Source organism: Trachurus japonicus, chromosome 6 (assembly GCF_045865225.1).
Source record: "Trachurus japonicus isolate A0001 chromosome 6, Traja_1.0".
Taxonomy (NCBI): Eukaryota; Metazoa; Chordata; class Actinopteri; order Carangiformes; family Carangidae; genus Trachurus; species Trachurus japonicus.
Window position 1 is genome coordinate 3,853,040 of NC_140912.1, and position 21,728 is coordinate 3,874,767.

The window sequence follows — 21,728 nt, forward strand, 5'->3', positions numbered from 1 at the left end:
GGTTAAAAGTCTGAAATTAATTGAATAATTGGTATGGATCAATAGAGGAGAAGTAGACTAGAAGATCTATGCAAAAAAAACTGGAAAAAAATATTAAGGTATACTATTTTTATAGCGTTTTCTCCGAGGCCATTTTTGGCCTCATGTGGTAAGAGTGTGCGTAAAAAGTGGAAAATGGGATTGCAAAAAAAATAAAAATCCATTCAAATCAAGTGTGTTACTAATCAATGACATGTCCAAGACTGGTAAAATCCCCACCCAACATATCCAGTTTGCATTCAGTATTTTGAAAATATCCCCCTTTTTGTGTGCGTTTTTTAGCAATTTTTTTTCGTAGGACCCTATATACTGGCATTTAAGGGGTTAAAAGTCTGAAATTAATTGAATAATTGGTATGGATCAATAGAGGAGAAGTAGACTAGAAGATCTATGCAAAAAAAACTGGAAAAAAATATTAAGGTATACTATTTTTATAGCGTTTTCTCCGAGACCATTTTTGGTCTCAGTTGGTAAGAGTGTGCGCAAGTGAGGATCAGGCATAAGGGTTAATATAAGTCTTAAATAGTTGTATCTTCCGACAGCAATCACTTACATAGAGTGTTTGGTCTGAAACACGGGTCTCTCAGTCACTCTGCTCTGCTCTGAGTCGAGGAGAAAACATTTATCGTATCCTACAGTTTTTATCCAATGAGGAGAGAGAACGGCATGCAGGGCTGTGTGTGCAGCCAAGGAACGCCGTGAATGTGGCGACGTAGGGACGAGGACTGTTATGGTGCGTTAAAGGAAACTCGTATTTTTCCGACCGTGAAGTGGTACCAGTTCGATCTGGTACGAGTTCACCGGTCGGAAGTTACGAGTGGCCGTTATAGTGACTTTCACCGGTAAAACAGGTCGGAAAAACACGAGTGGGTTGCCTGGAAAGCTACAAAGTCGTAAGTCGTGACTTTTTTTTCCTGGATTATATTTTCTAAAATTGCAACAAGCGGGGTCAGACTGTGCTTCCCACTCACGCATCGCCTCCTTCAGATGCCGAGTTTATTCGTTTTAAAACATGAAAAATGCAAGAACAGGAGCCGGACCCTCTACGCAATTTTGACTAGACTGTGTGGCGCCATCAAAATACAGAAGATTAAGATTGCATTTTCAAATATCCATAACTTTTCTGCGTTTTTCATGACATAGGAACCCTGCTAATAGGCCTATGTATTTGTGTATATTCCAGGCGCGTAGGCAGGAGTGGGCCTGGACGGGCCGCCCACACGAATCACTGGCCCGCCCATCCACGTTTCATAAGAAGAAAAAAATAATTGATTAAATTAAATTAACTGCAGTTAATCGATCGTTTTCAATGGGAGTTGAAATGTAAACAAACAAAGCCGACAGACATGTAGCGGATCTCTGTTTAAAACGTTGGTGCAGCACACTGAGCACACAAGGGAGAGAGGAGGTGAAAAGAGACAATGTTACCTGTTGTATACTGGACTCAGCCATGTAGCACGACGCTAAAACACCGAGACCAGTGAGTAACGAGTCAAGCTGCAGACACTGATAACTGATCACTGCCTGAAGAGTTTGAAAGCAGCCTCTAACTTCATGAACGCAGCTCAAACCAACCCGGTGCTTCAGCAGGGTGACGCGCTGGTTTACAGTATCCTCCCGTATATCAGCCGGTCGCTACCGGAGCTTAATTTTTTTTTTTTTTTTTTTTAAAGCCCTTGTCGTGGTGAAGCTGAGAACAGCGGAGTTTCCTCTACTACAACTGATCAGCTGACATGTGGTCAAGGTAGCTACAGCTACATTTTTATAGGACTTCAACCTCAAGCTGTCTGTCCTCAGACTGTCCTGACCTGTCCCTGAACATCACACAGGGAGTAGGGACAACATGGAGCTGCTTGTGTGATTGAGTTTTATTGTTTACACAGGTACAGTTAAATACAGTTTATCATCTTAGTGGCAGGAAAGATTATTTCATATGTATTAAATATTGTGTTGGTCAAGAACAAGTTACGAAAAAAAAGTTGTGCAATAAAATGGTTAACAGTGATGTGCGCTAGATGAAATGCACTGTCCTTCTGAGAAAAGATGGCCCATCCGATTTTGTACTGGCCCACTCAAAATTAAAATTCTGCCTACGCCACTATGAGAAACAGTGTCTGAGATGCAACGTAATCAATCAATCAATCAATGTCAGAAAAGTGGAATGTCTGAAAAATAGTAAAGTGCCGCTACTCCGACAATGAAAAAAAAAAAGTCGAAATAGTGGGACGCTTGAAAAATAATGTTAATGCCGCTATTCCGACAAGAAGTCAATGTCGAAATAGCGGCATGTCGGAATAGCAGCATGTAATCGGAAATTGGCCGTCTTCTGTTTAACGTGTGAGCTAATAATCAATATCTATCAAACTGGACCACTAACACCCTAAAATAAACTGTTGAAGACCATGATAGTTCCTGCTCATTTACAAGCAGGCAGATCCCCTCGCTATTGGCGTCCTCATATGGACACAATATTTTAATTTTTCTCTTTCATTTCTCGACATGTGAGAAAAACCACAAAGTGCATCACTGCGTGACGATTTTTGTCTCCCTCTCTGACATTTCCAACACAAAATAAAAATGCATGCAAATAAAACGCAACGGACTCAGGGCCGGATTTACTAAAGGTTTGCGTGTATTAAAACGTGTGCAAACGTGATTGCACGCGCAAACACATGTGGAACCTGATCTACCAACCGGACGCACCGAGGATTGCGTCCCTCACACGGGCAGAATAGCACGTGCGATCCATTTAGCGTGTTTGCCTTGATGAATATGTAAATATGGGCGTTTCAGCCAGAACGTGCTAAATACTGGGAGGAGTACATGCAAATAGATTTCTTTAGCGCGTGCAATGTGATTTACCAAACCAGGAAGAGATTGCGGTGGCTGTTTTTGCGTCTTTATTCACCACGTCTGAAAACCATGTACTAACTGATACAACTTTGCCAAAACGTATGCGTTTATTGATTTGATACCTGTCAGAGCCCCGTGATCTGCATTTCCTCACGTCTGGGTAATTCTGTAACAGTTTTTTCAGCCGTGTTAAAAGTCTTTTACGCGCCGTTACGCACGGGGCACGTCTGTCCTGCAGTGCGCTCCTCTCCTCTCCTCTCCTTTCCTCTCCTCTCACCTGGCTGCTCAGCTCCGACTCTCGGTCCCGGTCCCGGTCCCGGACTGAGACACGTCACCACTGCCTTCACCCGTCTTTAATCCCTCTGGTCAGTGGTCAGAGCGTTTAGATCCGTGTGTCCCACCTGAGCTCTCTATTAATCCACTCGATCATGGGCGGCACACACACACACACATATTACAGGTGTGTGATTGTCGCTGCAGCTGCTGCCTGTTCGTCACTATATGACGAGTTGGGCCCTGTAGCGATTTGTGTTTATTTATCTAAACAGAGCGCGAGAGAGATGAACACACATGCTGTCATTGCATCGGATCAAATGTCATTCTGTCCCTTCGTCCGTCCAGCTCTCTGTCCACACTCTCTATGGCGGAAGCGATTACACGCGCAAAACCCTCATTTACATATTGCGGTTTGCACGTGTTTTCATTTAGCGGGTTACTCTAAGTAGACCACCTGTTTTGCGTGCACTAACCAAACTCGCAATATTATAGCAGGCGCAAACAATATAGCGTCCGCTATCTGAGATCTTAGTAAATCTGGCCCTCAGTGTGCAAGTAGCCTGTGCGTAACATTTTTTGTCGGATACGAAAAACACATGCGAAAAAAACAGACTCGTGTGCAAAGACCTTAGGTCAATAAAAAAAACTCATTTATACTGAGGTAAAGATTTATATTGCATTTTAAACATTTGATGTGAAGTGACAAGGACCACAGTAAAAATCTGGCTCCAGTTCACTGCTTCACCATCTGTGACCTAAAATGTTGTGCTGCCTGGGTCAGTTTTCATAGGCTACATATGCACAAATTCCCCCATTGAAGTTTGTTTTTATAGACCCTTGTGTGTTGCAAGTGACATAAGACAACAAGCATCGAGTATTTTTGAAGCGTAGGCTGCAGTTGTGTAGAAGCACAGTTTTTTGTTTGTAATTGAAGTTAACACTATGAATCGTTTGTTTAGAACTTTATTCATATCTTATTTTTGTCTGTATCTCTTGTGTCTCCTTCCTGATGGCGTTTGACATCGTAATTAGACACAGTAGTGTCACATTGTGGTAGATGTGGTTGTCTTTCTGTGTTAAATGATTACTAAATCATTTTTCTGCCTCAGTCTTTGAGCACAAAAAGAATCTGTTGCACATTTGAAGCATTTGGATGTTGATCAGATGCCTGCAAGTATGAAATTGCCACAATTGGGGCAATTTTGTGAAATCAGAGGCTAAAGGACTCTCTGGCTGATTTTTTTTTTTTTTTTTTTTTTTACAGTGGCTTAATATATTTTTCCGGCTGTTAGAATTAACATTGCATTCAACCTGACAGACAGAGATCCAGACATGGATAATTGGGTCTAAGCGGCGACACCCACTCCTATTAAATGTATCTTTAATGACTGATTACATGCCATCGTACTGGTGCCTTTCACACTTAATGGGCAGGGGAGTGATGCTAGCTCAGAGGACTCAGATGGACACATGCAGACAAACTGTATGTGTGTAACACAGATAAAAGGACACAAATGCAGAGTGACAGAGAGAGAAGACAGGGGTTTTGGTTGATGCCTGTATCAGTATCTCACAGCTCCCTTTATAGCCGCAAAAATATGCAATATGCTGCATTATTCTCTGACAGCTCAATTTAATGAACCACAGTGAGGCAGCAACAACGATCACTGAATTATTGAATTTCATAATAACTATCTGCCAAATACACATTGACATTACACATATTATCTTTACGGCAGTTATAATCTGTTGTGTACTCAACAGAGAAAATTAAGCAATCAATCCAAACAGCTATAAGGGACACGTGTAATTTAATGTGTTTATACTGGAGGTTGACACAATGATGGAAACACCAAACTGTACCAATATATGAAGCACTGGAGCTCTGGGACAGAGCAGCACCTGGACTACTTGTACGTCTGTACTTGGTGTTTGCAAATGTATAATGGATGCTTCAGCTTCCCTCACAATGGGATGCAGTTCATTTTAATGACAGATAAAGGAGTTGGATAGTACCTCCAATATTTTTCAGCAGTGTTCTCAATGGGACCGCAGGTTTGTGTTGGGGCATAGTCTGGGGACATAATGAGGTACAGCCTCATATGTCATAACTGTCCTTCACACAGACAGAAAAGGTCTCTGCTACACACTTATCTTGATGGAAAACAGCAATATTCATGACTTAAACCAAATATAAAATGATCTTTTCTCTTCAGCCTGTTTCACACAGTAATTATTAATGTAGTTTACATTGGGGATTTAAAACTATTCTGAGATTATTGTTGGAATAAAGTAAAATGTGGGATTTTAGGAAATGTGTCTTAATGCACTAAAGAAGACTGAGGAAAGAGAGTGAAGAAATGGCATCAGATGGTTTGGTCAATCACATATTCTGGGTGGGAAACCAGACTTTGTGGCCTGAACTGTACCTTTCCTCCAATCAGTGTCCTCTTCTTTGTCTCAAGAGACAGGGAGAAGGAACTGATTTTGACATTTACTACTCAGAGACTGCATACATTTTATCTTGCTCTATTCAGAGTGTCTAAACTTAAATCATATATTACAGTAACACTGTATTGCATGACATTAAAACTGTCTAGCATGCTGTTTGACGAGCACAACAAGGTATCACTCGGAGTGATATACCGGACAATTAACCAAAAATATTGTTAATTCATGAACAGAGATTAAAACAGTAATTCTAGTCAAAAAAAAAAAGAAAGTACAGTCCTAATGTCTTTATGTATCATCAGTAAGTTACCATAATTGCAAATATGCTATTATACACTTGTGTCTGTGTTGTTCTGTGTGTGTACTGATCACCTGCAGACTGATTCCTATTAACCCCATGAAGAATAACAACGACCAACAGAATCATTAACAGCCACTGGGAAGGCGGGAGTGAGTGTGTGTGCATGTGTTTCTCTGTCCATGAGACATGAGTGCACAGATGACCAGCCATTAAAAGTGGGCTATAAAACAATGTCTGGATGCTTGTTTGTCCAGGCCTTGTTAGGTGAAGACATCATTATTGCTTGCAGGCTTTACCTTGTTTGTAGCTGACACTGGAGCAAGTAAAGAGCAGCTCGATAATGGATAATGGCTGGGCAAACAGTGTTGTCACAGAGGGGAAAGTGGTGTGTTTTAATTAATGGAACATTTCTAATGGCAAAAAAATTCAGAGTTGATGATACAATACAAAAGTAAGTAAAACTTTAGGATTGTACAACTTTTACAACACAGTCATACTACAGTTTCTCTGATGGTGCAGTGTGAGGCAGTTGTGGACACACAGGTGCATAAGGCAGTGGTGGCGATGTTGGCGTGGTGATGGATCCCAGCTTATCCAGGACCAGCCCCCCTGCTACCTCCATCTGCTCTACCTGGGATTAAAGTACTGAGCCCCCCTGTCTTCATAGCAGATGAAACCTTTTCCAGTGAAGGTCAACGTGATGTATATTCAGTTAAGTATGTTTACACCCATAGTATTGTCACACAGATTAAATATGTATGACAGATGAATGAAAAGAGTGGGCAGTGTTATTCTGTGTGCCATATTTGTGTCATGCATGATTACTGCATCACTTTACCTGTACACAGTCATTACTTACTAGTCATTATCTAACAGGGTCTAATCTCACTTCTGAACTGCAGGTGTACAGGTACCTCCACTCCAGAGCACGGCGGGGGATTGAAAATGTCTTTGGCGTCATGTTGAGGGAGTTCCTGAAGAGACATGGTGATGTAATTACCAAAGATGCTGTATATATTCTGACTCTCTGACCCCTGGAGAAGGGCAACGTCATCCATCTCCCAAACTTGCTTCTTACTTGATGTTCTGGATGATGATGATGATGATGATGATGATGATGATGATGATGATGATGATGATGATGAGGGCTCATATGTAGGGATGTATGGGGCTTAGTAAAGGACAGATGATGACTTCTTCATTTGACATCTAAAGCTACAGTGGGGAAGGTCCCATTGATATTTTTTCAGTTATTAATTACTGATCTCTGATCTGATCTGGCTCGTGATACTTCCTAAAGAGCAGTTCTTTTTTTTTTGTTTTATGGTGCAGCACTACAGACAGTCTTTTAGCATTCACACTATTTAAAGCAGAAGTAAGCGATCCGGTGGTTTTGGCTAACTTCTTGTCAGCCGATGGAGTTAGCAGTCCCCGCCCTCGTCATGGATCTATTGGTCCTCGTCCCTACGTCACCACATTCACGCGCATCCCTTGGCTGTACACACAGCCCTTCATATCATGCCGTTCTCTCTCCTCGTTGGATAAAGGTTGTAGGATACTAGGAAAGTTTTCTCCTCGGCTTACAGCAGAGCAGAGTGACTGACAGACCCGTGTTTCAGACCAAACACTCTATATAAGTGATTGCCGTCGGAAGATACAACTATTTAAGACTTATATTAACACAAATATTCCGCTTACTTCTGCTTTAAGTACCGTATTGACCCGAATATAAGACGATATTTTTTCCGTCAAAAAAAGTCTGAAAAAGACGGGTCGTCTTATATTCGGGGTCTAGATATTTATATATGCAAATCAGCGGGTGACATCAAACAACGTCTGTCCAAGCAAGTCAGGGCTTTTCTTCCTCACTCACACACCAGTCACCTGCAGAGATGCAGCTGCATCTGCGCCAAGTGTGTGTGTGTGTGTGTGTTACCCCTTCGCCACACAGCAGAGCGCTGCCACACAGTTACAGCTCAACTCGACTCGGTTTAGGTCATTTTAATCACAGCTGACTCCGGGGGCGGGGTCGTCATATCACAGCGGCTATGGCCGCGTTGTCGCTGGGGACAGGGACACACCGGACACACCGGACGCGGAGGCGCCGAATAGCTGCGAAGCGCCAAGAAGCTGAGCCCGTTTCCTTTCGGGGCTCATGTTAAAAGATTGTGTCGTTCACACCAGACGTCCTGCAGCAATCGTTTCGGTATCTGGTCTATTTTGTGCGCGAGCTGCGAGTGATTGCGTCAAGCTGGGCAGGTCAAACAAAGAAACACGAGAGAATCCGCTCAATTTCCAAAATCAAAACAATTTTCAAAATAAAACACCGCAATTGATGCGCGTGCCTTTTTGCAGGGTTGCCAACTCTCACGCATCTGGCGTGTGTCACACGCTTTTAGGTCCTGTCTCACGCTCTCATGCCACTCAAACAATTCTCACGCCAAAATCAAGCGATTTGGCAAAAAAAAAAAAAAAAAAAAAAATTAAAGCAAGCTTGGCACTCGTCAATAGGCTCTCTGATTGGTGTGCGCGATGCTTATCCGCGTGTCGATTGGACGGCTGCTCAAGCCTGTGATCACAGCACAGTAGGACGGGGAGTTGTCGATCAGCGACCCCCCCCCCCCCACCACCAACAGCGGCACGGTGCTGAAGCCTGGACCCGACTTGGTCCGAATTCGATGGCCAAAAAAAAGAGGGAGAGAGCGAAGCCCGAGACACAACCTGACCTGACCGAGTTATGTTTTCGGACTGAATGCGGCTCGAACTGACGCCTGCGGTCGGGCTGGTTGGGCCAGTCCGTTGAAAACTATAAAATCAAGATGCAGACTGGGTAGCACAAAAGTACAGCCAGGCAGCTCAGTCCAGAGAGCAGAGGAGAGAGAGACAGCGCAGCAACAGGTGTGTGCGTGTGTACGTCTGTGTGTACGTGTGTGCGCAACTGCGCATGCATGCACGTGGGCCATACCTGCAAACTCCGAATGGGTATGTAGAATGTTTATTACAGAAGAGAAACACACATTTCAGGACCTGACTTGTATCATCAGGCTGTAGCCTAATAGAAGACTGAAAATCACAGGACATGTCTGTTCTGTCCTTTCATATATTAATAGGGTCAATAGGCTGGTCCAGGCCAAAAGCCAGAGCTCCCCACTAGACCAGTTTCATACACTCCAGCCATACAATGATAGGAACCACAGATCTGCTTTTTTTCCCTGTTATCTGAAGCAAATGTTGTGTTTTCCCTTTATTTTCTTCTCAGAGTACACCAGAATGCTTCAAATACATGTTAAAATCACAATTTTTTCCTGGGGGGGTGCCCCCAGACCCCCCTAGAAGGATATACGTATTTGTCACCTATTACACCTCTAGCCTACTCAGTTTGCAGGTATAATGTGTGTGTGTGTGTGTGTGTGTGTGTGTGTGTGTGTGTGTGTGTGTGTGTGTGTGTGTGTGTGTGTGTGTGTGAGAGAGACAGAGAGAAAAACTACAATAAACATAACTATTATTATTATAGACACCCCCCGCCCCCGCCAACAGAATCTCACTCCAGCCCAGGACCAAAAGTTGGCAACCCTGCTTTTTGTGTAAACAGAGCGCAAGAGAGATGGACATACACCTACACACATTCAGAGAGATCAGTGGGCGCTACAATCTACCAGAACGTTATTTCACAGATACTGAAAACATGATTTTAAAAAGATTAATTTTTTCTTTGATTTTGTCTGAAAAAGGTATTTTTCCAAAGACAGGTCTTGAAAAAGGGGGGTCGTCTTATATTCAGGGTCGTCTTATATTCGGATCAATACGGTAAACAGAGGTTCTTCTCCAAAAAGCAACAGGAAGAGTCTCTGCAAGAGTTCTCACAAGCTGTGATGCTTCTTGGAGAAAATTGAATGTTTTTACCCCTAAGGCTATGAAGAGAGCTGTTTGTTGAATTTTTCGAAATAGGAATTAAAAAAAAGTCTTGAGGCACTGATTACACTTTTAGATATTAGGGTTGAAGCTGTATGTTTGGAGAGCGAGTGCCACACAATCATAGAAGTAGGAGCTAGCCTGCTCACTCTCTTCAGTGCCTTGCAGTCATCTAGGGAGGTAATGACCTTTAGCACAGCTAGCACAGATGACAGAGTTTAAGCATATGACAGCAGGAACAACTTAACCAGCTAGTGGTTGGTATTACAAGCAGAATCCAGGTCAGTGGCTAATAAGAAATCTAATATCAGTGTCATATGCAGGTATTGTCAGAAACCAGGTCACCATGACAAATAATAGCTAAGTCTCAGAGTGAGTAATGTAGGACCCTGTAGATGACAGCAGTATACTATGAACTATAGGCTACTCTCTCTGTCTCTCTCTGTCCCTCCTTGTGCTCAGCTGTTTCTCATGATGCTGATTCCCATTATGTTTTGTAGGGCCCGACCGATTTATCGGCGAGCCGATTAAATCGGCCGATTATAGACCGTTTGAGAATAATCGGTAATCGGCCAAAACTCGCTGATTGTCGCCGATATTTTCAGAAATAAAATGCAGGGAATAAGACTTGGTTTTACTTTGAAAATGTTCCCCCATTTGAAAAGATCCCCAACATTAGGTTATTTATCCTGTAGAGGGCGCATCCAACTGCATCCACTAACCACCTCACAGCACACAGCAGAGTGACTGATCTGCAGCAGGACACGCTCCGCCATAGCCTTGTCACTCACACACATCACACAGCTTATTAACAACTTGATTAACTGTTAACTGTCTTAAAACCAGTGTTGCTGCTGGCTTTCTTTTAACTTTTTTTTTTTTTACACCGCGGTCGGCTTGTGAATTAATTAATTAATGCTTGTGACTCCGGCCGTGTTGGGTCCGAGATTCAACAAGCCGGTCGGGTTTCACCGTTATTACCGGCAGTAGCTACGCCCGTTTATCAATAAACACAGTGGATGAGGAGGGTGAGTGACTGAGCTCAGGCTGTGTGGGGGGCGGGGGGGCGGCGGCAGTGCGGGTCTCTGACTGCAGCGGGACAATCATGTCTCTGCTCCGTGACACACTGAGCGCTGTGGGACCGGGGCTCGCGGCAGCACCCGCTAACAGCGGTGATACGTGCTTCCACTTCGAGTTCAACAAACCAGAAACGTCTGGAACAACACTGGAAAAAGTCGCTTTTCAAAAAAAAAAAAAAAAAGAGAGCAAGAGAGAGAGAGAGAGACCACCGTGCCGTGTAAAAACAACAACAACAACAACAAAAAAGTGTCACGTGTCATGACTTCCTGTATCTGGCCCTTCAAAATAAAAGCCCTATAGCCTTTCACAGTTCAGTCATTGATTTTGACTTAATTTTGACAAGACAGTACTCCAAATGTTGTTGTTTTTCCTGCAACCAATTGACCAATGAAAATTTGGCAGCCCTAATTTATATAGTATATAATATATGTAGATATATTACTTAAATTAATAAAATTGTAAAACTTTATAAAAAAAAATTATAATCGGCCGATTAATCGGTTATCGGATTTTTTTCCCCCTAATAATCGGCATCGGCATCGGCCCCAAAAAATCCATAACGGTCGGGCCCTAATGTTTTGTAGTGTATTATCCACCTGAGCTTTTTTGCTTTAATATCTTGAATTATCTTATGTTCTTCATGGTGTTTTCTAGCCTAAAAGTTAAGGGATATGTCAGAGGTCAGTCACCCTTTGGATAGGAACTTCATTTGTGATAAGTAACAGTTTATAGTTAAATGGAATAAATATAAATCCATTCAGATGTTACAAGAGAAAGGGCACACACATACATTTACAGCATATGTTTAGATTAGGTGTCTAGTAGTAGTGTGGAATGTACCCTGAGAAATGTGTTCCTTGTCATCTACCCATCTCCGTGGGTTACAGTTTTTGGGGATAATTGACACTGTATCTACTGTATGTTTAAGTTAGCTTGGTCAAGAGGTTAAATGTCAGAAGGTATAGGTTAGATTCTGTTTTTAGATCCTGTCTTTGTCTGACCATCTTGGACAGACATATCCTTATATTGGAAAAAGGTGGAGTTTTAGAAAATGTATAAAGACTTTGGGGTTTAGGCCAAGAGAGAGAGATCTCATATTGGCACCAGAGATGCTCCACGATTTGGCATTTTTGACACTGTTCTTTTTCTTGTAATAAACTCATTTTTGAATGCAAGAAAAGACGTGTCGGTGGTGATCCCTTCTTTTCATCAACACATCAATATACCACAGTTTTTCTGCATTTGTATGTGTCATCTCGGTGTGACCTCCTGCCCCCTCCTCATGCAATGCACACTTCACAACCTGCTTAAGGTTCAGCTCACAGTTTTTCACCAGTTCATTCTGCCTCTTAAAATTGTATTACCTTTCACTGTGAAACTCAGATTGCTACCTGTCTTTGTGGTCGTTTTTAAATCCTGCTATTTTTCTGCTTGAGATTCATGCTCCTGTCGTTCTGCCCCCGGCCACACTCTGTCTCGCCTTGCCAGTTTAGATTTTGTTTGCCCGCTCAGCTCTGTGGATGTGTGAGGCCATCTCTGCCATTATTCTGCTGGACTTTCTACATGCTCTCAGCATAGAAACTAGCACTCAATCCACACCATACAATAAAAAATGCAAGAGACCTGTTTTGTTTTTTCCCCACCACTTAAAACAAACAAACTGTTGGCTCCCCTTGCATGTGGAATCAACATCAGGAACTGTTCATACCATTGCACCAGTGGTGGCATCTTGCCTCAGATCAGCCCCACTTGCCAACACCAACAGGACCCTTCACCCTCTTGAGAAGAACAAGTGTTTTGGTTATGGATCAAAGTCGTGACCAGAACATATTCCTGTCTGGCTGGCATGTTAGTTGTTATTTTAGCTAGTCCCCATCCCCAACTAGTCCCGGATTAGTAACTATAGTGTATCTGATCCAACATAAATCACATGAGGAAGTGAAGATTGTTTGTTCTGCTCTACTGTATGTTGTGACTCTCGCACTACACAATATTTCGAGGTGCATGGTCAGAAAATCAACCCCATAAAAAGAGACTGCAGCCTACATTATGCTTGCTTTAACACTTTCATTTCAGTTTATACTTTCAGTGTTGTTTGATGCTCTTGTTTAATTAAATACAACTACTAACTTATTGAGAGTTTGTTTTTGTTTTTTTGGGGGATAATTCATGGTTAATTCAAAAGACAAAGACAAGTTAAATAAAACACTGAGGTATTTAATGATTTGTCTTCACATACAATTGCTACTAACATAAGGTTGAATGATGATATTATCAGACCTTGTGGCTGCTGTTTAATCACATCAAGTCACAAAACATATTTCCACAGTGAATTCAGTTCTGGGCCAGTACGATGTGATAATTACATTACTTTTTTATTCCATTATCTCATAATTGCAATTATCATCACAACAAAGACATTGAGTTACACTGGGAGTATACTGTTACAAGAGAAGATGTGGTCCGTATTCCTCTGGGGTAATAAACTGCTTCACTTGCACACACACAACAGACGATTCATTCACATAAACAGATGGAAGTTGTCCTTTGAAACTTCACCTCATTGTTTTATTATTTCCCTTGAATGTTTTCCCTGTTCTCGAGCAGAACGACAAACAGTGTAGAAGACTTGTGCTCAGTGTATTTATATTAACCTCTGGGGGACAGAACATACATGCCTCAACCTTATATACAGTATATTGTGTGAGGCATGCAGCGTGGGCGTCAGTGGGTTTGACATTTGAAAGCCTTAGTGAGCTACTGCTGGTTTGGCCGTAGTGACACTGATTAACACATCCCTCTGTCTCTGTGGGGGGTGAAAACACCAGGGAGCAGCAACATTGCTGATTATACATAATGTTGGCGAAGGAGACAGAGAGGGAGAATAGAGTGGATAATATAATAATAATAATATATAAAAACCCATTGGCACACAATTCTCAATTCTCAATTCTCTTTTGTGATTTTGGTGTTTCCAGTATTCTCAGTAGTACAGTGTCAGCTGTATACTGTTAATTCACTGTTTTAATGTCAAAACTGCTTACCTAAGCATATCTCCAGTGCAGTAATGTTCTCACTGTAAAAACAGATGGCCTCAATGAGAATGGCTCCACTGGCACCTTTGAATCCCTTTTCTCTAATATCTACAGAAGGCCAAATGAACTCATTTTCTCTAATGTTTTAATGCCTTACTTTATACGTATGTGTGAGAGATCTTTCTAACTTGCTCATGATCAGCAAATACATTCATCTGCTGCTCTAATTAAAGGCCATATAATAATAATATTAATTAATATTAATATAAATATATTAATATTATATTAATACCCAAGAATAATGTTAGGTCTCAGTCAAGCTTTGTTTGCCATTTAGTACATAGTAGTAAGGAGTACTTTGTCCTTCTGCTAATGCTTGGCAAAAGCCACAAGACCTAATCGAGATTTTTTTTTTTTTCCTGTTACCAAGTGGTCAGTTTGTCATTTTAATGCTTACATAAGATACACTTTCACACATTCCTGCTCTCACCACACCATTAACGGTAGGCCTACTGTTAAATAAAATTTGCTCGGTAATGGAGGATTAAAAGGACAATACAATCTGTAACTTTCAATGGCTAAACTTCTCTACCTTGGTGCATCGATTAAGAATATACTGTCACAGCATTTTCAGGACCATGACTGCAGTCTGACAGTGTTTATGAATTTCATCTCACTGCAAGCAGGAAACATTCTAGTGTTCTAGACTCTCACATTATTATCTCCAGCTGCCTGGGCATTTGGCTTACAACATGGGTCTCTAACTCCAGCTGCATATTTGTGACAGGCTAATAATGTGCAGTCATGCCTTTAACATCTGTGAAGCATATCAAAAATATAATTACTGCTATTCTTAGCTCACTTAGAGATAATGAAAAGGACAGGCTTACAGCATGTCCATGATTCTCAAATGAGTCTGATGTCAAGATGTTTTCTCAGCTGCTGACACTAGACTATAAAAAGTTTGAAGATTGTATCCTTACATACTGAGTAGTTGAAAACATGCTAATTTTAGTAACATTTAGATCCATGCCATCCATCTTAGCATGATCTCAAATGTAAACACATTATTATGATGGGTCTGTCAACCCCATATACAACGTTAGCAACTGTATAGCTATACACTAAACATAGTATCATCCCTATAGCTCCGTCCCGTCTCCATGATCACACACTAAGATGGACATTGTGACAGACTTGGTGATTATAGTGATGACCAAAAAAAAAAAAACTGATGCAACTTAGCAACATGAGACATCGAAGATGACACAATGGATCCTGACAAACGGCAGCCTGCCATCCTTAACAACTTATTACAACAATGAGAGGCAGAGTGCACCTATATGGCACACCTATATGTCACTCTGAAGGTTGTAACCACTGTGTACCTTACTCAGCTGTAACTGACTGCACAGTCAAATCTTTGATCCGTATCCGTATTGTTGTATTAATGATGGCATGTGTGCATGCCACTAAGCAGAACAGGTGAATGAACACAGCGTGTGTGTGTGTGTGTGTGTGTGTGTGTGTGTGTGTGTGTTTTGAAGTATTTAATCTATTTAAATCATTCTTGCAATGTTTCTTTGTAAATCCATCACAAAGAAAGAAACTGTGGAAGCATGGTTTGCTGCCTTTTCATTTTTACAAGTTAATGAGTAGAAACAAATTTATTCACTGGTAGGCAGGTGGAATGTTGATATTTTCAATCAATCAATCAATCAATCAATCAATCAATCAATCAATCAATCAATCAATCAATCAATCAATCAATCAATCAATCAATCAATCAGTGTTAACAGCAACTTTCATCATTCAATTTGTTTTCATCAGCTCTCTGCTACACATGTGGTGAGTAAAAATGAGTTTAACCTCACAGACCTGAGGGTGGTTTGTTTATCCTCCATAACAGTACACTACACTTGATACAACAAATGATTGTTGTGCAGAATACACATTTTCCTTCCAATAGCCACATGAAGGTTGTACCGAGTCAATATTGTGTATTCTGACCCACACTGTAAGCCAGACTCAACGCTAAGTGTAAAGCATCAAAGCAGATCATCCATCCTCTGAGGACTCAGTCCACCACAGTGGTTTTGGGATTCAGTGCATTTCTCCTGAACCTCCTCTAACCTGCAGCTGTCTCCATGAAGATGAGCAACCAAAATCATCTGACTGACAGATTTGAACTCAGTTTAGTTTGAGGATGAGTAATGCTGATGAGGAGTCTGTGTTAGTCAGTCAGAGTGGGTGGCAGTGACTAACTGACAGGATGTGTAGGTGTTGGTAAGCAGTTGTCAGGACCATTTGATTGACTCGGGTTCCGTCTGGTTTACAGCTGGTGTCTGACGAAACACTGAAAGAACATGTACGTACCAAAATGAGATGGATCAAAAGGGAATTTCATGTTCTGTTTAGTATGAAGATAGAGATATTACAAAGGGTGGGGAATATTAGTGTGAAACGAGTTTAGGATGTATTCTGTGTTTTTTTGTTTTTTTTAATCTACAAATGCGTGTCTGTAATGTTGAGAAAAGGCAGCAGGGACCAAAGTATTCACTGAGAGTAGAAAAGGATATTGATGAAATGCCAGCACGCCCCCCCCCCCCCCCCCCCCCCCCCCCCCCCCACATAATCTCTTTAAATATTTTCTCATCGCATGGGAGACATTCGCTTTTGTTCATGCTTTGTTCACCTGCTGCATGATAGACGTCGACATCCATTTGTTTAGTTTGGCATGTAAAAAGCACTCTCTTCACAGAGAGAGCGAAAGAGTGAGGGAGTCTTGTAGGAAGAAAAATGAACCCACTGTAAAGGACAAGTCAAAGCCAACCTTCATAGTGAACATGAAAAGCCTTCACCAAAACTGACTGGGAACAAAACATCAAAGTGTCAGTGTTTTTTTTTTCTTCTGCAGTGAAGTCACTGTGGGCAATTAGTCTTTAGTTCTTCACCACTTTAAGTATAAAGTCAGAGCTTACAAATGTTATTAGCAACACTTTTGGTTAAATGTGCTTCTCTGTATCTTTGATCAAAACTCAGTACTGCTCCAGTCTGAAGACTAAATTCAGGCTGTGTGAGTTACCATTAGTGATGAAGCATCTCACACACCTGTAAGTGTAGCGGTTTTGGTACTCATCCTTGCGTTGTGTAGTTTTAACATACGAGTCAGACCTTCACCGTTGGCAACCTCGCCGTTTATTGTGCACACATGGACTGACCAGGGAAATAGCATAGTCAGACTGCGGCCACCCCCGGGGTGCACGACCCTAATCTACAGGGGTGATGCATTGTAATTACCATAGGAAAAACTGGTTTTTGTGTTGTGTGGTGAGTTTTTATGGCAAGTGGAATCAAATTATCTTTTAACTCCGTTACATTCCCCCCTACTGATCTCCACTTGCCCATATAACCAAACCAAAAGAAAAAAAAATGTGAGACTGGACCACACATTACCAAGAGTACAAACATACCAGGTACAAATAACATCATATCAAGAGGAGGTTTATTTGTTTATTTGTTTATTTTAATTGGATCCCCATTAGCAGCTGCTAATAATAATATTGATTGAAACCCGATGTGGCCCGACACATGGGTGCTGAAGCCTGGACCCGACAAGCCGCCCGACTCACTAGCATTGGTTGAGTGTGGTATTATTAAAGAGTATGGTAAGCTTTGTTGGAATTGGGGCTGACTGATTTGGGAATCACTGCAGAAGACAACTTTAGAAATATTTTATGCTATTGAGAAGTGTAAAATGATTTCCTGGTTCATAATGAATTGATGGGACCACTGACCAACACAGTTCGGGTAACTAATAGAAAAGGACATCAGCAAAGTTTGTTTCTCACCACAAACCTTGATCTTTTTGACCTTTGAGATGACTTCTGTGTGGCCTACTTGTAATTTTACTGTCCTAAACTGAACTCAGTATGAGCAGAGCTTTCATTTGAGCCTAATATTGAGGCTCTATGACGATTTTGAAAAATGGCCATTTAAAGGGCCAAAAATTGGCATCCATCTTGAATTTGAAAGTCAAAAATAGGTCAAATCAATAAATCTACATCATTTATGTACTTCTTGACCCAAATAGTCATAGAAACCATGTATTATGCAGCACTGTGGGCCAAACCATTGAAAAGATCATTTCCAGCTTGGCGGACGGTAGCCATTTTGGATTTAGGGCTCTCAAAAAATGTCCCCCCTTTTTTGGGCGGGGCACCCTAGCTAAATTTTCTATTTAACCTTCATAGATAACAAATCCAGTGAGAAACGAACCTTCGCTCTCCACAGTCACGGAACTTCTGTAAATGACCCAACTACTCTGTCCGACTCATTTTCCATTATTATTTCACTCTCCCTGGTGCTACGAGCATCTTGCACTTTAAGTATCCTAAATGGGAAAAACAGCACTTTACTCTAGAAAACTAGCACTTTAACTAACCAGCACTTTAACTTATCAGCACTTTAACTAATGCTAATTTCCATGCACTTTATCGGCCCCAGTGGTGTTCTCCTACTTTTAGAATGAGGAGATGTATGTGTTTTCAATGTAGTCCCCCGGTTGCCCAAGGGGTAACAGGTGTGGGCTTCTGTGTTTATCTGTGCCTTTTTATGTCTTGGGCCTTTCTGTATTGCACTATGTTGTGTATTCTTTGGCATCTGTATTTTATTGTGTTTTGTATTGTGAGTGTCAGGACTACAGATGGAAATTAGCCCGAGGGCTAAATCTGGTACAACCATCTTTTCATTGTTTTTTTTTTCAATTGACTAATGGTAATGTACACTATCCTGTTTCAATAAACTAAACTAAACATATAAGGCCATAACAAGAAATAATACTAGCGGCCAGCAACAACTTTCTGGTGCATGTTCTGAATAAGTCTGATGACTGGCCTAACAACTCTTCCATATCTTGTTCGCATTCTCTGCAAACTATCACAGGAATGGTTTTGTCCTGCCTCTGATGCAGTAACAGACCTAGCATCCGGAGGCAGCAAGTCAACTGAGAGAGAGACAGAAGGTTGAGAGTCAGGTAAGTCAACAGAACAGTCAGCATTAACAGCAGAACCACAAGGGTCAGACTGGTTCAGTTTGTCAGAAATGCTCTCGTCTGAACTGTCAAGCCTATTCTCATTGCAACTGTCAGGGTCAACTTGATCAGGTGCGTCAAATCCGGTCTGGTCATGTTCATCCACATCAGCCATAGAGGTCGACTGATCTCCGGTGGAGGCTGGGAGCTGAGAGATCCAATAGACAGTCCTGTCCTCAGGTCCACATCCAGGAAGAACAGTCGAACCATCATGTTCAACACCCACTACAGACTCATCCTCAGCCTCATCAGTCAGGTCACTGACAAAGGAGCCACCATCTTCCGTGTGGCGGGATCAGGAGGGTTAATAATAATAATAAAGTGTAGATAATAATTTAGGTGGTTACTTTAAAGATTGAATGATAATTTAATCAATCACTCAATCAATCACTATCAGAAACATGTACTAAAGATTAACAGTTGCCACAACGCCACCCCAGGAATTTCACCTGGAGAGTAATGTTACGTTAGGTTAAAGCGCACAGGTTCATTTTACCAATGAAGGCTTGAGACTGGATCCAGCGTACAAAATCAATAGTTTATTTTAATAATAATTTTCTGTAACAAATTCATAAAACTCACATGTACACACATGCACACACACACACACACGTCTCACAAATGGACAATGTAAATATTGTGACACAGGTACTCTTAAATAATTCCACCCCAAAGAAAACGATTAACTAATTTGGTTTGAAATAAGGATTAAATCAATTTAAGCATAACTTGGCAAAACCATGCAAAACAAGAAAACGTTCAAGCAAAATAATCAAACAATTAGAAATATAATAATCAAGCACAAGCAAACATGCAAGCAAATTCAAACTCAGGTTAACATGCAAAGTAACCCAAAATTAAGCAAACTTAATCAAACTCAAGCAACATGCAAAATAACCCCAAAAATATCAAACAAAATAGTCAAATCCAAATAAACATGCAAAGCAAAGCCAAGCGAAGCCAAGCAAAGCCAAGCAAGCAAATGAATGAAAGAAAAACAAAAATCAAACGAAAGAAATTACCCCTTTAAAAAGTCAGTCCATACATTACTTTAAGATGTGGTGAAATGCGCAGGAGGGACGCAGGGTTGACGCCGTGAAACCCCAGCGGCGCACAAACAGTAAAACAGCTGAAGCAAAACAGCAGCCAGCCAACAGCAACGTGAGAGGGGAGAGTATTGGTGCGGACAGAGACGACCATGCACCTTTCAATCCTGTCATAAACAAAATCACGTTAGGATCTAAACAATGACCATGTTGATAGCTCTAACAGCGTCACCTCTACGTACCGTCAGGTGTTGAATGAGCATCACAAAGGCGAGGGAGAGGAGCTCTCGGCGCACAGCGGCACGATTACTAGCGTGGCCAAACAGCTGATTGTTACCACAGCTGATCACCCCCTTCTCCGGCGCAGCGCATGGGGGCCGTTCACGGAGGGACACTCTTAATAACTCCCAACTCACTCCAACCAGGGAGAGAAAAGACCCAGGCACAGAACTGTATGAGGGATAAAAGCCAATTTTAGGAAAAATTCAAGAGAAATGCCGACGAGCCGCGCAGCGACTGCAACATACCCGAGCGGAGCGACTCAGCTGCGAGGCAATCAGGTGAGGCGGCCAGGTGTGCAGGAAAGGCGGGGCACCCAGCGGCTTCCAAGCAAGAGGGATCTCGGCGCACAACCACCCACTTTTAAAGACAGCGCCCCCAGCATAAGTCAGCTGGGGCATCAATTAAGGCAGAGCATGGCCCAAATCTCATACTGCCACATTCGGATCAGCAGGAACAGGTAAAAAGTTTACAGGCATGATGAGGTTCCTGTGGACCACTTTCTCCTGGTTTGTCGCACAGTTCCTGAGTCTGAAGGTGTGAGTGTTATTCTGTTTCTCCACAACAGTGTACAGATGACTCTCCCAGCGATCAGCCAGCTTCCTCCGACCTCGTTCTCCTTTGTTAGCCAACAAGACTCTGTCCCTGACCTCCACAGGTGCACCCCTCACCTTGTGGTTGTACAGCTCAGTCTGCTTCTCTTGTTGTTTTGTGGTTGAAATCTGAGCAATCCTGATAGCCTCTGCCAAGTCACGGCTGAGACACTGCACATAGACATCATAATCCACCACTCGCTCATCCATGAGCACAGACTGAAACATCATGTCCACCGGCAATCTGGGAACTCTGCCGAACATGAGTAGAAAAGGTGCAAAACCTGTGGTTTCATGGACTGTTGCATTGTAGGAGAAGGTGAGTGAATGGAGCTGGGGCCATTTCTGCTTGGCTCTGGGTGGAAGAGCTCTAATCATGTTCCCAAGGGTGCGATTGAACCTTTCGACTGCCCCATTGCCCATGGGATGGTAAGAAGATGGTAAAAATCAATGCAGACCAACTCAAGAGGTCTGGATGTCTTAACACTCTCGAGTGGCGCCCTAGCCTCAGGTTCAGGAGACTTACTGACCAAACAACGCCGACAGTGCTGCACATAATCCTTGACATCCTTCTCCATCCCGATCCAGTAAAACCGCTGTCTAGCCAAGTAGAGCGTCCTCTTCTGCCCCTGATGACCCGCCTCATCGTGGATACCTTTCAGGACCTTATCTTTCAGTTGTGTGGGTACGACATACTTGTACGTCTTTCTCTTTGTCACAACATCTTTCGACGTGCGATACAGAACACCTGCCTTGATGGAAAGTTGTTCC

The 21,728-nt window shown here is 42.1% G+C and overlaps 1 long non-coding RNA gene across 1 annotated transcript; it reads right to left on the reverse strand.

The window, feature by feature from the left end:
- Window positions 1-19,556: 19,556 nt before the first annotated feature.
- LOC146985396 (uncharacterized) lies at window positions 19,557-20,699 on the reverse strand. Its single transcript, XR_015036058.1, has 3 exons — window positions 20,613-20,699; window positions 20,318-20,535; window positions 19,557-20,243 (listed from the first exon to the last, which is right to left on the reverse strand). It is a non-coding gene; the product is annotated as an uncharacterized LOC146985396 (long non-coding RNA).
- Window positions 20,700-21,728: the final 1,029 nt, after the last annotated feature.